The sequence below is a fragment of the Diospyros lotus genome, chromosome 13, assembly GCF_014633365.1.
Source record: "Diospyros lotus cultivar Yz01 chromosome 13, ASM1463336v1, whole genome shotgun sequence".
In the NCBI taxonomy this organism is placed as follows: domain Eukaryota; kingdom Viridiplantae; phylum Streptophyta; class Magnoliopsida; order Ericales; family Ebenaceae; genus Diospyros; species Diospyros lotus.
This window is the reverse complement of record NC_068350.1, coordinates 15,830,659-15,845,057: the sequence shown is the minus strand read 5'-3', so window position 1 is coordinate 15,845,057 and position 14,399 is coordinate 15,830,659. Positions and strand designations below refer to the sequence as shown.

At 38.1% G+C, this 14,399-nt stretch overlaps 1 protein-coding gene across 1 annotated transcript in view; it reads left to right on the top strand.

The window, feature by feature from the left end:
• The window catches only part of LOC127788460 (calcium-dependent protein kinase 13), a 48,841-nt gene that overhangs the window by 20,257 nt on the left and 14,185 nt on the right, over positions 1-14,399 (top strand). The gene's annotated exons all lie outside the window — the stretch shown is intronic.

The window sequence follows — 14,399 nt, the reverse complement described above, 5'->3', positions numbered from 1 at the left end:
AGAAAAAAGTAAAGTATGTGGAATGTCCCCATTCAAAATAGAGGATGGCATACGATTGATTAGATAACTAGAGGCAGTAATAGCTGCATCTTAAAAAAAAATAGGAACATGCTTGTGAATGAGAAGCATCCGAGTAGTCTCAATGAGATAATAGTTTTTATGTCCAACCACCTTATTTATTTGTGGAGTATAACGGCAAGAGAATTGATGAACAATAACCCGAGATGTGGGGAAATATTGAAATGCAGTAGTACGATATGACCAAATTGAGTAGAAATTTCATTACAAAAAAAAAAAGTGAACAGATATTGCAATTTAGTATGATCTTACATTAAGTAGAGCCAAGTATGATGAGAACGATCTTCAATGAAAGTAACAAAATAGGAAAAACCTTGTTTAGACTTAACTCTATTGGGATCCCAAATGTCGGTGTCTACAAGATCAAAAGGAGCATCAATTTGTTTATTAAGATGACTAGAATAGGAAGAATAGACATGTTTGCCTAAGTGACAAGACTTGCATTCTAAAATAGTTAATGAGGACAATGTTGGAACCATCTGTCAGAGAGTGGATAAGTGAGGGTGACCAAGCTGGGATAATCTAGAGAGGAGAGGCCTTTGTAGTAGCACAAGTAGACGCCATAGAGGATGACAAGGCAAGATTGTAAAGTCCCTAAAGCTCACGTCTGGTGCCAATCATTTGTCTCGTACCTTAGTATTGCATAAGAACAAAATTAGAATCAAAGATGACATGTCAATTAAAAGATTGAGTGAGATGACTAATAGAAATGAGACTATATGGATATCTAGGAACATGTAAAACAAAATTAAGAGAAATAGTTAGAAGTGGATCTACCCTATCTATGCATATGGGAACGGTTTTAAAACTATCAACCATAGTGATAGGAGGAAGGGAAGTAGATGAATCAAAATGAGAAATAAAGTTTTATTACCAAAAATATGTTTTGAATCAGCTGAATTAAGAATCCAAGGACTTAGAGGAGCATGAGTAAGGCACTTGAGGATTACCAATGGATGACAAAGTAGATGAAAAAGATGCTTGGGCAATAGACGCTCTAGGAGAGGATGCTTGTTGAACCACCTGCAATTGATGAAACTCTATCAACTCCTCAATAGAGATCGTGTATATAGGAGCTAGTTGCTCAGTATGAGAAGAGGTATTAGGGACCACTAATTGTGCTTCTACACCCTTAGGAATTGCAACATTAGCCATGGGGGATTGACCATGGTGTGTATAACAAGTCTCCTTATGACAGGGTGGTGATAGTAATTACAATAAGGTCACTTACAACCTTGGCTACTATCAACACCTCTACCATGATCACCTCTAGATCCAATCTAGAGGCAAGTATAATTATCTTTTCAACTGAAACATCAGAAAATGCTTGTGTGCTATGAAGGATTTGGGCAAACACCTCTTCCATAGTAGGTATAGTTGGACTACTCAAAATTTCAGTACGAACGCACTCTATATCAGACCCTAGACCTGCTAGGGTAAGCACCATGAATAGTTTCTCTCTCTGTTTCTTCTACTTAGTAAAATCTGAACATTGCATTAAAATTTGCCTCAATTGATTGAATATGACCCAAGTAAGTAATCACATCTGAATCTCCCTTTTGAATATAGATAGATTGCAATGATATTGTATAAGTGCACAGTATCATTAGCACACAGTTGCCAAGCATGAGACCAAATGTCAAAACAATTCTCGTATACATGAAACAAGGGGATCAAATCAACGATGTAACCAATTGTGCATCCACACGATCAGGTTCAGCGATGTTTGAGAGTTTATAATCAAATGGGACCACTGACACCATGTACTAGGAACCTCATTCGAAGAAAGGCTAACCATGATGGATAATTCTTGCCATTCAATTTGTCAATTGTGATGGCAAGAATACCAGAAAAAGATGATACCGTCACAGTAGAAGACGATCGCTTGACTCCAAGGTTTGACAATGCCATAGCTCAAAAACCAATCATGAATGAAATTTGAAGCAACAACAATAGCAAACCAAACCAACAACAGCAATGAGGTGGTGCAAACCAGATGAACTAGATTCAAAGATGTTGCAAGGACGCTTCACTGGATCTGGAGGAGATGTTGCGAACTAGATTCAAAGATGTTGCAAGGACGATTCAAAGATGTTGCTGGACCTGGAGATGTTGTGAACTGAAACTGTGAACTAAGGTGTCATGATTGTCGTCACCAGTCTTTAAATGTTGGATTTGAAATGTTGTGAATTGAAATTGCTGGATCTGGAGATCTCACTTGACTACGACGAACGTGGTGGCGACAATGACAGAAGCGGTGGTGATTGCTACGACAGCAGATGGCAGCGGTGGCTGTTTAGGATTAGGGTTAGGGTTTGGTTACTGTTTAGGGCTATGGCTTTGATCCTTGGGAGAAAGGAAAAAGGATTATTATTTTATTTATAGTTAGTCATCTATATATACACAATTCTACAAGGTACAACTAAGGGAAACATCGCGCTATATACTACACTACAAAGCTATATTCTTCTAACAAATATTAAACTACTCCAACTCAAAATTATGCATAACTAATGATGCAAGCAAAACACCTAACAATGTTTAACAACATGTGAAAAATATCATAAAAGTCAATACCCTCAACTTGACTTTTTGCCTGGCATCATCAATGCCTGAGATTCCTCAATTTTTCTTGAAGATCCACTTTTTGCCAATGATCTTTTTATCCGTATGTGCTTCACCAAATCCAAAGTGCTATTCTTGTGAAATGATTCTATCTGCCCCAGCATGGCCACTAGCCACTTTGATAGAATCATCACATGAGATAATCTCTAACTAACATGAAAGTTTTAGCATTATGTCCTATTGTCAATGCAAAAGAAACCAAATCTGCACAAGATGCACATTTTTGTGGTGGTTCGATTATTCTCCTCTATATGCCCTTAGCAATTGAATAAGGCTTTTCTAAAGTATCATTTGTCTGAGCAATTGAATTTGTCAGATATGGACTAGACTAAGAAAATTATTGTTGATGGCAAAGGGTCTGAACTCTTTAGATTCTGCTTCTCTGTGGCAGTTTCCTTCCTATTTGCATCAATAGGACTAAAACATTTTTCTTCAAGTGAAAGTATGACAGATTACTAAAAAATTATCTCTACTAATAATGCATTTAGGTGATTTACCATCCATCCATCAAATTCTATATCCCTGTCAGGTCCCTAGACCTGACCTAGGGTTTCTTAGGTTTTTAGGAAGAAATCGAGAGAAAGTGAGAAAGAGAGAGATTAGAAAGAACAGAGAGAGAAAGAGAGAGGACAGAAAGAAAGAAATAAGTTTTGAAGGGAATGAATTCTGTTATTTTCATATCATAATCTCCCATCCTCCAAGTAGTAGCCTATTTATAGGCCTTCTAGCTTTCAGTTGTAACAACTAACTGAAAAATACAAGTTGCTTCCAGTCAGTTGTAACTGTTTTCTAAAAGGTACAACTTGTACAGCAGCAAACAAGGACAATACAGTAATTGCTAGAAGCTGTAATTACTATTATACCCTAGGACCATGACAATCTCCCCTCCTTGAAAGATTTCTTGTCCCCAAGAAATCACAGTAGCTGGGCCACTATTTCTTCTTTCCTAATATTCCTTTGAATTAATCAATGGCATGTCAACTTCTTTAACATCCATTCTACAAACTGGAACTCTTGAATCATCTGTAGACCTACATTCCTGTCCTGTCAACAACAATTTATCTGCAGATATCTTGTATTTGTTCATTGTGTTCTCAGCACTAACAGCTTTCACAATGTCAGCATTACTTTGAGTAACATCTCTGAGATGCGGAGGTGTACCATTGTCTTCTGTATCTGCTGATAATGCTGGGACTATTTTTGAAGGATCTGCATCATATTGAGCATTCTCTTTGACTGAATCTGCCCCTGTAGAAGATACATGAGAAGTTTGATTCCTTTTCTTTTTCAAGGCTATTTTCTTTTTCCTACGACTAACAGTACTTCTCCATCTGTGAGACTTAACTTTCTTTACCTAGTCACAATTACCATCTGCCTGCACTCCAGCTTTCTTCTCTGTCATACAAGTATGTGCTTTATGGATCCATTCACCTTCTCCATCTTTTCTTGCACTTGTCTCATAATTCACATCATCAGAAAAAGACAATTCTCCAGCGCTCAGTTTCTCTGCAAATGCACGAATTCCCTGAGTGCAATTATTTATAGACTGAGAAGTATCCAATCTCTTCTCAATTGATGTTTGTTCCTCACTAGCAACATGATGTTCATCCATATGCTATAGCTTGCCGTTTCTCTCCCTTTCTGCTACAACTCGCTCTTCTCTGAGGTTGCTAACAATATCCTCAGCTTCTTGAAGTTGTGCTTCAAGCCCTTTGATCTTTCTCTGTTGACCCAAGGATACTGTCTTAGCTTCACTGATCTGGTCCAATTCAGGTCGTTCCTTGGCTTCCTGTAAGTCAGAAGTATGAGGAAGGATTCCAGCTCCTGTAAAAATTGGTTCTGCAGTGGATCTTGGAGGAAAATCCAATGGTGGGCTGGCCTGAGGCATCTTTGAAAACATTTTTCAGGAATCTATCCAGCCTTTGGCCCAAACTAGAAATTTTTTCCTGAACTCCTCTCTCCAGCGTCTGCACAATCTCACAACGTTTCATCCGAATGCCTTCTGCCATCTCCATACTTCAATTCTTCAAAATTTCGCCTCTGAAACAGCTTCCAAGAATAACCTGGATCTGAATTCTGCAACCGAGGATCGGCTGCTCTAATACCAGCAACCAAGGATCAGCTGCTCTGATATCAAATGTCGGGTTCCTAGACCTGACCTAGGGTTTCTTAAGTTTTTAGGAAGAAATTGAGAGAGAGAGAAAGCAAGAAAGAGAGAGATCAGAAAGAACAGAGAGAGAGAGAGAGAGAGGTTTTGGAGGGAATAAATTCTGTTTTTTTCATATCATAATTTCCCATCCTCCAACTAGTAGCCTATTTATGGGCCTTCTAGCTTTCAGTTGTAACAACTAACCGAAAAATACAAGTTGCTTTCAGTCAGTTGTAACTGTTAACTAAAAGGTACAACTTGCACAGCAGCAAACAAGGTACAATACAATAATTGCTACAAGCTGTAGTTACTATTATACCCTAGGACCGTCCCAAAAATATGCACCTTTTAGATCTAGAATAATAGGATCTTATTTTTCATCTTTAACATGTCAAACTCTCATAGGGTGTATGTACTATTGTGAGGGAACATTGTAGCAGATTATTTTTGGTGGTTAAGCAGTTTGTTACAGTGAGCCACAACTTGAGCGCCAACTTACTTTCAGTTACATCCTGTAACTGCCTGTTGATTAGCTGTATAAAAAGCTAATCCAACTTGTATTGAGGATAACACTAATTCAATACATTTTCTCTAATTCTTTCTCCCTCCTATCTCTGTTTTCTCTCTATTTCTCTGTTTCTATCTCTGCTTCTCTCTCCCTACATTCTTCTTGCTCATTCTACGTTCCTTTCATTCTGAATACCTAAATTCAAGACCTAGGTCTTGACACGTGCTGGAGACCAAAAAATTCTGAAATTAGAATTATTACCAAGTTTACCAGATCATATCTCAGTTGGTGTCTTGAACCTAATGAATGTTCATGGTGAGTGATTAACCAAATAGCAAGCTACAGAGATAGGTTATACCCATTTGACATTAGATAACATACATCAGGCTTTCTCTAAGAGTGTCTTGTTCATCCTTTCTGTTACTCTATTTTGCTGAGGTGTGCTTGAAAATATCCAGTGACTGCAAAATTTCTTAAACTCACCTTCATAGAATTCTAAGCACTATTTATCCCCAAATACTTAATATATCTACCTGTTTGCTTCTCAAACATGACCTATTGCTTAAAAGTCATCAACACATCATTTTTCTGCTTCAGGAAGTAGACCCAACTCCAACTGTTATTTGTGTGGTCATCAATAAATGTGAGAAGTCATTGCTTGCTTGATATAATCATGCTCTTTCGCTCGTATAGCCTAGCTTCATATGCCTTCACTGTCTTACCTCTACATCCTGATAATGATAATCATGCTTCCCTTATTGTGTGTCATGGTAGATCTCTGTAAAACATAAATTCTGAACCTTTTTGTCCTATATCACACTATGGCAGCCATGGTGATTTGACTCTCTATATTGCACCTCTACCTGCATACTTATACCATTGAATCCAATGTACCAAAGGAATGAGATTCTTGTTCTAGTTTGGAACATGCCTGCATCTTCCATTGTTATTACTATATCATCATGCATTCTGACTTGTACTATTCCTATATTGACAACCTCACCCAATGCATTGTTATGCATCAAGACAACTCCACTATCAACTGGTAAGGGGAGAACCAAGTCCTATTAGGGCTCATGACGCAGCGTGTAGCGCATGTGTGAAAAAAACACACCAAAATAAACCCTTGAAAGAGCAAATTTCAATGGCCAAAGCTTGGCTTTCAAGAAGAAGCAAAAACAAGGCTGCTTTGTTAAGAAAACCCAAATAGGTTGCTAAAATTTGATTGAGAAAAACTTGATTACAAACTCTAGATTCTAGGCATATTTATAGTATTTGGCTAATCCAAATCCATCTAATATTTTTAAATAAAATCTAATTAGAATCCTAATAGAAATAAATCATAAATAAAAATTAACTGGAATCCTAATAAAAATAAAACCCTAATAAAACATGAAGTAGAATCTTAAATCAAGTAGAAAGATGAAATAGAATCCTAAGTCAAGTGGAATCATGAATTAGAATCCTAAATCAAGTAGAAACATGAAGTAGAATCCTAAATCAAGTAGAATTCTAAAACTTAAGAAGTATTAAAATATTGTTCTGCCGCTATTATTCCAGTGATATTGTTCCGATGTGGTCGGGTCTTGATTGGTGACCGCATCATTCACCTCCATTTGAGAAAAAATTCGACCTCGAATTTTTATCCGAGTAGGACAAATTCACGTTCGACAAGTATAAAGAGAGATTAGCCACATTGAATGTTTAGAAATACCCATATGATTAGGCAAATCCACAACATAAGCATTATCATTGGTCTTCTTTGTAATCTTGTAAGGACCATACTTCTTTGACTTGAACTTGTTTTGCTTTCCTGCTGGAATCCGTTCATTCTTCAAGAATATCATGACTTCATCTTCAATCTCAAATACTTTGTGCTTTCTATGCTTGTCAGCTGTCGCCTTGTACTTCTTATTTGTGCAACCTTTGCTTGACATCTTCCTAAACCGCTTGAACTTTTTTGCTAAGGGAACATGAGTAAAGACATTCCTCCCCTTCTTAGCCATATCTGCGTTGGCATGGGTCCAACCATCACCATGTTTGTTGCCTTCTGCCTCCATTGCATTATTACTGTTAGATTGAGGACGTTGAACATTCTATCTTGGGTGCTTCTCTAATTTGGTAAATCTTATCACAGGTCTTTCTCTTCTCATTTGCTTTCTTGATTTTGACTCCTCAACGGCTTCTGAATTCATTCGTAGATTTTTCTTGCTAGGATAAGCATTCTTTTGCAACTGTTTTGAATAAAGGCTTATTCCATGACTACCAGCAGTCTCTCCATCACTTAAAAATATTGATGCTTGAATCCTCTTCTAGTCTAAGCACTTGATCAGCTATAGCAGCAGCTGCTACAATATTCTTAGTTTTAGAATCTAATTTCAAATTAATACTGAAAGTAGTTGCACTACCCGAGTTAACTAGCCTGGGAGATCCAACACCTCTATCCACAAAGAGATTCGTGTGACCTTCTTGCTTTTGCAATCGCGAAGGTGAATATGTTCCTATTGCCTTCGATTCGACCATGCTAGAGCTTGAATAAACTGTAGAAGGATTTGTTACCATGACCTCCATCTCCTTTACAGTCACAAGCCGATCAGAAGAAACGTCACCATCATTGGGTTGCGAAGTAATGCTAGAGCCCTCGGGACTAGAAAATACCCTAGTATGAGTCAATAACCTTGGAGTTTCTATTATGTTAGCAGCATAAATTAGACCCGAGTTTGCAAACGTTGAGGTTGCTGGGACAACATAATCTTCAAAATCAAGCTCCAAACTCATCGAAAAGCCATTCTTTAGTTTATACTCATCGTTTCCCCAATGCTTGGGTTGCTGCGCATTCCTCCTAACCCCTTTACCACTAGGGTTGGCTATCATACGACCAAGATCATCCTCATCGTCGCTATCATCCATCATTGGTCTTCTAGGATTAATGGCTGGTCTTCCCGGTTTAACATAGCCGGCTTGATTCATGCTATTAGTTCGGTTCCGATTATCCTTAACTCGTTGTAAAATGCCCAATTAGTTGCGGATTGGCTCCAATTGCTGCTCCATTGTACGAGTTATTTCCCGTTGTTCTTCGATTGCTCTCCAAACCGCGAGCAACCCCCGATCACTGTCACGAGGCTAGTTGCTACCGTCACCTTCAAGATTGGCCATCTGATTGATTGATGAACCGCTCTGATACCACCTGATGCAGCGTGTAGCGCGCGTGTGAAAAAAATATACCAAAATAAACCCTTGTAAGAGCAAACTTCAATGGCCGAAGCTTGGCTTTCAAGAAGACATAAAAACAAGACTGTTTTGCTAAGAAAACCCAAATAGGTTGCTAAAATTTGATTGAGAAAAACTTGATTACAAAGTTTAGGTTCTAGGCATATTTATAGTATTTGACTAATCCAAATTATAGGTGTCAAAAGGGTCGGCCCGGTCCGGCCCGAGTAGGCCCACGGGCTTTTTAAACGGGCCGGGCCGGCCCGGGCCCGGGCCCTTTTGTCATTGATAGGGCCCGGCCCGGCCCACGGCCCCCCTACAAAGGGGCCGGGCCGGGCCGTGGGCTAGAGGGCCGGGCCGGGCCGGGCCCTTAGCCCACAGGGCCTAGAGGGCCGGGCCTGGTGGGCCCGGCCCTTTTTTTTTTTCTTTTTTTAAAATAATTTTTTTAAAAATAATACATATAATATATACATATATAAATATCAAAATAATACATATATAAAAATTAATTTGTTTCTTTTTAAAATATTTTCTATCTTAATTCTTAAGTTTTAAATATTATTTCATTATTTTATATTTCAAAATTCTATATGCCTTATAATTTTTCTTGTGAATTGATATGAAAAATAATGTACATATAAAAAGGAGAATGTTTATTTATAATTTAAATATATAAAAAATTTAACTTAAAAATTTTAAATAGATTAATTGATGGTTATTATTTATATATATTGCGAAATTAAATTTTTTAGTATCCAATATCAATAATTACTAAAAAATAACAAAATTTAAAAAAAAAAATGAGTAAGGGCCTTATTGGCCCATAAGGGCCTCATGGGCCCGGCCCATAAGGGCCCAACGGGCCACGGGCCGGGCCGGGCCGTGGGCCCAATTTCTTTGGCCCAGCCCGGCCCCCTAATGGGGGTCGGGCTCGGCCCGGCCAGTATGAACAGTAACGGGCCGGGCCAAAGCCCGGCTCGTCACGGGCTGGGCCAGGTGGCCCGCGGGCCGCCCGGCCCTTTTGACACCTCTAATCCAAATCCATCTAATATTTGTAAACAAAATCTAACTAGAATCCTAATAGAAATAAATCATAAATAAAAGTTAACTGGAATCCTAATAAAAATAAAACCCTAATCAAACATGAAGTAGAATCCTAAATCAAGTAGAAACATGAAGTAGAATACTAAATCAAGTAGAATCATAAATTAGAATCCTAAATCAAGTAGAAACATGAAGTAGAATCCTAAATCAAGTAGAATTCTAAAACTTAAGAAGTATTAAAATATTGTTCTGCCGCTACTATTCCAGTGATATTGTTCCGATGTGATCGGGTTGGCCTTGGGTCGAGTTTTGATTGGTGACCGCATCTTCACATGTGGAAGAAATTAGCTGAATCCAAAAACCAATTTTGCAAACATCTTGGATTGCTTAAATCAGTAACTGCAATAACATCTTTGCAATCTCTTTCTTAGCAACATCGGCTTCAGCAAATTTATCCTTTTGTGAGTTTCTTTTTTGCTATTTATTCTGAAATTTCAAACAGTCTACCTTAATATGCCCTTTCTCCTTATAGTTATTGCATGCCAAGTTCTGGTGCTTGAACTTTGAGCTGCTTTTCTGTTCTGCTACGTTAGCCATTTTCTTTAGTCCATTATCTAGCAATTATACCTTGAGCTTGGTTTGTAGCCAATCAACTCTTCAACAATCAAATTATTTGAAAACAAAGCAATCTTAACATCTGTAAGGGTAAAAATTGTCATTCCATACAGAATTGTTTCTCTAATATTTTTATAAGTAGGAGGCAAGGAGCATAACAATACCATGACTCTATCTTCACCATCTAAATTAATGCCAACGTTCTCAAGATATATCATAAGGGTATTAAAATCATCACCAAGAGTTTTAAGAGTTTACTTTCTACCAACTTATGAGTTCAGGTCTTTGTCATGTACAGTTCCTCCAATTTTGTCTAATGCAGGTACAAGCAAGACTTCATTTGAAAGGCACTCTTTTCATCCAAATGTTCAAGTTGTTCTACTATCATAAAAGTTGGCTTCTTCTCATCCTTTTTCAATATAGTTTTCTTAAGCCTGTTTTGTACTATAATAACATCCATCTTAATTCGCCATAAGGTGAAGCCACTTGTGCAATCAAAATTTTCAATATTGAATTGCGTGGTTGCAATAAATAAAAATCAAGTCAGGGAGAGAAAAGGCCTATCAAAATTGGATTCCTTCTTGCTAGATCCAGATCAAGGTCAAAAAAGGTCTGGGGACATTTTGGATACCAAAAAAACAAGAGTTTGTCTTGCACCTAAAATTGAAGCCCTCTTCAATTATTGAGAAGAAAAAGGCTTGCTCGTTGTCTGTGACAGTGCTGGTTGCCTCTGTCTTCCTTAATGGCTCACCAAAACCAAAGGTTACTGCTGAGGAACTGATGGGTTATTTTAGATAGGTTGCTGATGAAGAGGAATGCCAACATTTGGTGTATCAATGCAAAGGTTTTATCATTTTCAAAACTTTTTTGAAAACATACAATATACGCAATGGAAATAAAAACTAAATCGCCTTGCAAGACTCGATATTATAGACCATATGCAATACGAAATGAATCCATTTTGTATGGCGTTAGAAATATACATCATTGGAGAGTTTCGTTCCGATGTAGAGTATGAATATCCTCTTGTGGTAGCAACGGTTGCTCGTTGGACAGCTCCCAAACGGCTCCTCGAATGACTAGTCTGACCCTCGAAAGCACGAGGGCCCTAGTTAGTCCACACTTTGAATAGGGGCTGAGTCCTGCAAACTAGCCTATGTGCTAGCTAAGCTACTTGCAGAATGATAAGGCTGAAAATAGGTTCAAGGGAATGATCTCCACAACCAATATAAACCTTCTATATGGTTGGATTGCTACTCTACCAATGGAGGAATCAATGGAGCAAACAAGAAGGGTTTATAAGGCTTTGGAAGAAGAGAGAATATACTGGTTGAGAGAGAAAACACAACCAATAGCAAGCCAAAAGCCTTGGTCGTTCTCCTTTTTGTTCCCTTATATATCAAGCCCTAAAACCCTAAAAGCTCCCAAATTCGGACAAACGACTAGGAGAGAGAGAGGAGCAAGGCTGGAGGGGAAGAGGCGTGCCCTAGGCATGCCTTCCTTCCGTCATCCTTCTCTTCCACTCATCCCACGGAATCTGTTGCAGAAACAACAAAAAAATCGTGTCGAATCGCGACTCTCGCTGTTGGAAATGGTTGACAGTTTGCAAGCAACCGGTTGATCAATTCGCAATGAATCAACAAGGATTGGTCAACAGTTTTCTCAACCTATTAACTAGTTCGGGATGATCCAATCGACTGCCTCCAAGGCCGGTCGACCAGTTCTGTTCCTTCGTTCCCTATTTTCACAAATTGCATCGAGGCTCGCCATTAACTCTTAATGGCTGTTAACTCTTAACGACATGCTTGACAATTGCTCCGGCTAATTTAAATCCAATTCGTTAACGTTTAACGATGTCATCATTAACTCTTAATGATGATTATTAATTAATTATAGCTTTTATCACTTAGTCAATCACTACACTCGGATATGCGTGTGGCCTTCTAGGTTCACCACTAAGCAGCAATCAAGACACGTCAAACACTTTCCAACCGAACACTTTGGTCTACAATGAGGATCTCTCCATCTCCCTGATGTACCTCGAAGGACCTCGAGTGACAATTAGCATTATGTCAGGGCGATCTTACCAGTAATAAAGTCATACTTTGAAGAGAACATATTTGGGTTTTCGATTCCCGTGTACTATAATCTCTCCATCGACTAACATCCGGATCGAGTGAGAGTTATGGATTGATCAAACTCACTAACTCGATAGTTATGCCAAGATCTAGCATAGTGTGATCGAGATGACACATTGAAACTCATTCCGATATTGGAAACACCTTTCCAATCATGTGCACCTTGGCCAAGGGTTTATACAATCACAACCACCACTGATTACATAGGATGTTCACCTCTCACCTGGTAATTGGACGGTTTTTAGCAAAGACAAATCTTAGTCACTATCATACAAGACAATTGTGTTGCCTTCGGTCTAAAAACTATTTACATAATCGAAGTCAGTGACAGATCATCGATCATCTCAGCCATATGATCTATCACTTGCGTTACATTCAGTAGATGTTCAACTTACATCTATCCACATGTCTACTATATCCATCTCATGGATTATGCCATGCGACTCACTATCATTTATTGTTAGTATTTCATACTAATCAAAGATAGTAGCCTATGTGACAGTCTGTAATGGATTAATTATAGCCATCTTCTGAGAAATTTAAGGACTGTGAATACCTTTAAGAAATCCTTAATCCAAAAGTCTTTGTCACATATTCTTAACACTTAAGAATAAGACTTTCATCAGAAAATCTAAGGGTTCATTTATATATAGATTGGAGAGGTATGAATGAAGGTATGACCTTAAAATATGAAAACATATTTTATTATATTTGCAAAATTTACCTCATTAGTCCTAAAATACAATTGCTAAATGTCATCTAAATCTAGCATTAAGCGCACTAACACTAACAACTGATGCCTTTGTTAGAATGGTTCTTGATCAATGAGGCTTCTCTGGAGGTTTAACTGCAGCACAATTGTTTGCTTGTGCCTGTTGCTGGGATGCCAATGAACCAGTGTGGTAGAATGACGATTGAGGGCTCTGGTGAGCAAATGGGTTTTCTTGGTTGGTTAGGCTTCTGATTCACCAGTTCTGGTTGTCAGAATTCTTCAATCTATTTGGGACTGGATTGTTGTTGTGAGTGTTGGTTGTGCTGATCCAGCTAGGTTTGATTGAATCTCCTTGCTTAATGGGTTGATCTATTATTAGTTTGGTAGACTAAGAGATTACTTGGCCGTCTTGACAAATGGGTTGATTTGAACAAAATAAAATAGAACTCTATTGTATGAAATTCTCCTTCTCTAAATTCTGTGTTTGAATCAAAACCTTTGATTGTTGGACTCTGTTACCACTTGTTAGGGAATCAAAATAGAAATAGATTCTGTAGTCCCCACACAAGATTAAAATCAGTTACCAGATTTAACGTGGTTTGACATTAGGCCTATGTTCATAAGTGGAGGAGTAGAAATTCACTTTGTGAACAGTGTTTTCAAAAGCACTAAACACACTTGAGTGCAGAAGGCTTATGGAGCTTAAGCACAAAGTGTAAAGTGCAGATCCCAAGTGCATGCTTAAGCGAAGTGCAGCACACATAAATGAAATAAGGGTATAAACTTTTATACACATAAAAAATATAAACAATCAGAAGGCAATCATTAAAAGGAAAAGATGAAAGGTCTGAACTCTTCATTGAATATGTTGGACTCTTCATTGAAAAGACATTGAACATTGAGATGACAAAAAGTTTGAACTCTTCATCTTCCATTAGAAGTCCTGGCATTTTTAGGAATCTGGGGTCTTTTTTTTTTTTCCTTTCTAAGATATGCATATGATTCTATTCAGATCCTTTTAAGGTCTATTGACAGTCCTTTCTAGGTAAGGAAGCCACACCATCACACAAACTTAAACAAATTGAACAGTCCAGGTTAAAAAGCGTGGTTTTTATCGTTAATTGCTCAACTCAACTGTGCTTTGATTGTGGTCACGTAAAATTGCTAAGCTTAGCCCACAAAAAGCCTCAAAGGAGTTGTGCTTTGCACTTAAAGTACGCTTTTTAAGTGGGTTTACGAAAGGGAGAAACTCTTCTCAACTCCAAATCCCCAATATACCCAACCTCACAATGTCACTGAGATTTGGAATGCTCACAACTT